Consider the following 4,189-nt stretch of genomic DNA (forward strand, 5'->3'; position numbering starts at 1 on the left):
TAAGGTTGTTGTATGTGAAATGTCCTCATATTCATTGCATTCAGTGGGCTCTTCTCCAGCATGAAATCCCTGCTATTGACAAGGAAAGGGAGGCTGTTAAAATTACTCACATAATATTCATTCAGTCAATTCTCTACATGTGAATTCTCGGAGGCTCCCTCAGTGATGGTCTTCATTGACAATCTCCCCATGTCATTTACATTCTCAGGTAGTGTTACTTTGCTGAATTCACAGAGATTTTCTATCTGGTAAACACTCACTGGTCATAGTTTTTTATTAAGTTTTAGGTCTTCTTTATGTTTCAAACACTATATCCATGAGCTATGTTTAATCAGTTACCTTTCCATTGAAGCCCAGTTTACAGTTTGACCTGTAATGTCAAATGACATGGATCCTCAGATTGTTCCATCCTCCAGTAAATTGATAGAAAATCTCCTGGCCACATGTCCAAGGCCATGGAGGGCAGAGCTAGGGTTGAGGCTCTGATGTTGCTGATTCCCACCTGGGGAGGAACCAACATGACTGAGGGCAAGGGGAACCGGGGTGGGGGTGGGGGGCACAGCAGGGAAGGTGGGGTGCTAAAGGTCTGGAATGGGTGTTTGAGAACAAATGGTGCCTTTCACCAAGAATTATTAAGTGAGAAACTTGCGAGAGGTGTCCTTGCTGTGGAGACAAGACTCTCCAGGAGATCATGGTAAGTGTTACCTGGGAATTAGTATTAATCCTAGGAACTGAATATTAATAAAATAAAAACTCTGAAGAGTAAGTCGAATCAAAGTATAACACCCCATAATTTGCATTGTTTTCTGCAAAATGGGGATATTATATCCTCCTTACATGCCGAGTAGCCAATGCAGCCTTGTTCTTGACCATGGGAGGAAAAAGCGTTCCTTCTGTCTGCGCATGTCTGTGGGTAAGGTGGGAGGGGTCACTCCCAGCTGAGTGGTTGGGGATTCATGCCTGGTGTATCTAACAATACTTTGAAAGGCTGGGTTCTCATGACTGCTTTTTCCTTCTTCAGATTTATCTGCTTGATTTTCGGATTGTCCCTGCATAAGGATGCAGAGGAGGGCCGGTGGTGGCAGAGTTCCTGATAATGAAACCACAGGTGAGAAAAAAAATTACTTTGATTCCTGAATTCATCCATCTTTTGCCAAGTGGTCAGGTTTCTACTTTGGGTCTGGATTTTCTAAGTGCGCCAAGGAAATATTAATGCCAGTTATGTTCACCACCCTGTTAGGGATTTGGCAGGTCAGGGACCAATGTAGAAAGACTCTCTTTCCCAACATTTACTTTCACTTGTTCCAGCCTCCATTAAGGCTGTGACCTCATAGAAGACGGGAGAGTTTTTTTCCTTCTCTTTTTGTAAAGGTCGTCCCTTGGGCTCAGTGGCCTCTTTCATCATGTTTCTGGCTGCAGTGGACTTAAGAGTACGGTGAACACAGGGCATAGAGAATGACTCAGAGCAGAAATCTCTAGGCCAGTGGGGAGCAGGCGTTTCATCAGGTGAGTCCTCTGTCATAGATGCTGGGGTGAGTGGGGGTTTGGTGAGAGATAGCAATAAAGAATCATTTATTTTTCCTAATTTTAAAAAGATTAACTTTTTACAGACTACTCATAAACATTTTAATAACTTCAAAGAGATAAACGTAAGTTCCTTAACAAAGTTATTCACATAACTCTTTTCATTTGTGTTCTTAACCTACATTCAAATTAGCAAGTCGAATGCAATGCCTGCAGATTCTTATTTTCTTCATTATGACTGTGTATGGTGGAGAAGGAGCATAGTACACAGACAAAATGTAGAGCACTGGACAGCAAACGACAGTCTGGGGAGATCCACGACCTCACTCCGTCACAGTGACATCAGTAAAACAAGCAGGATCTGCCTGAATGAGGACACCCCTGGACCTGCCGAGTGTGCGTCACTGTTTCATGAAAGCCATGGCCATGTGGTGCTAAAGTTATAAGACCCTCTCCGTCTTGTATCTTCCTGCGTTGGATACATAAAATTTCTCTAATAGGTCCAGATGCAAATGTCCAGTTGTCTCCTTGGCTCCTACCTGCAATGGCATGGGGATGTCTTTTCCTTGGGAAAGCAGGTCCAGGCTCATGGAGAGAAGAGCTGTACAGGGGTAGGGTAGGCAGAGATAATTGGAGCAGCCAAGTGAATTGCTAAGGTCTCCTGATAAGGAGGTAACAGGCTGGGCACTAAGGGAACCCAAGTTTTTAGAATCAGGGTTATGACGGCAGGATTCTCCACACTAGCGTGAGGAGCGCATCTCCTTCGCGGCAGCCTCCTGCCCCAATCTTCCCAGCCGCGTCCGCTGCTGGGGTCGCGTCGTGCCGTGCCGAGCCGAACAGGCAGCTCGCTCCGAGGCGGACACCCCGAGACGAACTCGAGCGTTTGTGTGGTCGGAGCTGATCCCTCCCCGGCCAGCGATCAGAATCCATCCCGCTGACGTTCGAGCCCGTTGTCGCGAGCCACCTGGCGGCCGCTTTTATATTGTCCCTTCCCTTCTCAGTGCGTCCTCGCCGGCATGGGGGACCGAGTACATCACGGTGCAGTCGAGGCGGTGGGGCTGCTCACCGTGGGCCACTTCAGTTTCTCCGGCTTCCACGCCAGCAGGTCACGAGAGCAGATCTTGCCCCGAGGCAGTGGCACGGTATGCATGTCAACAGATGGGACCCACTCGGCAGATTGAACCGGCGTCTACGTGGGGAGCTCCCGTCCCCACTCCTTGGTCACTTCGTCAGCGGGGCGCTTGCGTTTCATACATGTTCAACTCCCCACAACGCAGACTGTCGATTGCAAGCGGTGAGGGTGTTCGTGGAGGGGCGGCAGTTCCTCCTAGGCTTCGGTGGTCGTAGTTCGTATTCGTTTCTGTTTGGGAAACAGGGACCGCCCAGGGCATCCGGTGATTGTTGGGAGGAGACATGAGCCTGGCCGCGGTCCTGGGTGGGCGCGGTCGTCGGTAGCTTCTCTGAAGAAGCTCTGCAGACAGGGAACCGCCTACAGACGCGCGCGCAGAAGGGAGGACACCCCCGGGCGAGAAACGGGACCGATGGTGGCATGGGTCGAGGCCGAGTGTCAGGGACGTGGCGGTGCGCCTTCGCCGGCGTGCAATCTGTATCCTTCCTGGTGAGATTCACCCCAGTTGCACGTCATTTAGCGTCTGCAGCGACAAGGTCGAACAGATGGCCGGATTTCGGTACTGGGGCAAAAAAAAAATTCAATGAATTAAATTGTTTTTGTTGTGAGATTCTCTACAATGTGAACATTAGTGAAATGAGAAATCCTAATGTTTACAGTAAATCAACATTACTGTAATAATTACTATCATTTTCAGTTGTTTTTTCACAAAATGTTGATTTATGAAATTTAAAATATTTTAGTACAATTTTTTGTGATACAAGTCTGCTAATAAGAAAAATGGAATTCTTTTGCAAGGGGGATGCCATTTAGCTTATTACAGATTCCTATCATCAAAATTTCAGTTGTTAATCCTGACTTATAAGTAGATTTTGCATGGTTTATATATTTCATATTTGAAAATTCTTTTCACACAGATATGTACTACCAAATACTGCAGTTCATGAGTGTATGATTTTAATTGAGCATATTCATTACTTCGAAGGAATTTATAAAATTCGGTTAGATTCTTCTGCTGATATTTGCCTTTCAATATGTCATTATATTGTACATTAGTCGTTTCCAATTCTGTTTGCAGTTAATTTTAAAAACATTCATTTGAGTTTCTCTATCCACAGAGTATCTGATTGACTGAAGATGATGAAGGAGGGTTTGGGGATGCAAAATTTTCTAAATCCACCTGGAAGTCTGGGAACCCCTCCCTCCAGCCACAAAGTCCTGCCCACACCCTGCAGCAACCAATCTGGAAAACCAGACTCCAACCTCTACAGCAATAGGCCCCAAGGATCAGGACTTGATCAGTGACTCACAGCTTCGTCATTTTCAGTCCCTTCCATGTAGAACCAAATGCTGGGAAAGCCAAATATGTTCCCCTAAGTAATCACTTAGGATGCCCCTCTTCCTATCAGCTTGTCTCCAGCCTCCCACATCACAAGCTCTGGGCAGGACATGCCTTCCTTTTTTTGCCACCAGAAAGTGTCCCCACTCTTATGTGTGCCCTGAGTCTCAGCCTGATGTGAGTGGTGGTGGCAGACT

Source organism: Physeter macrocephalus, chromosome 20, assembly GCF_002837175.3.
Source record: "Physeter macrocephalus isolate SW-GA chromosome 20, ASM283717v5, whole genome shotgun sequence".
NCBI lineage: Eukaryota > Metazoa > Chordata > Mammalia > Artiodactyla > Physeteridae > Physeter > Physeter macrocephalus.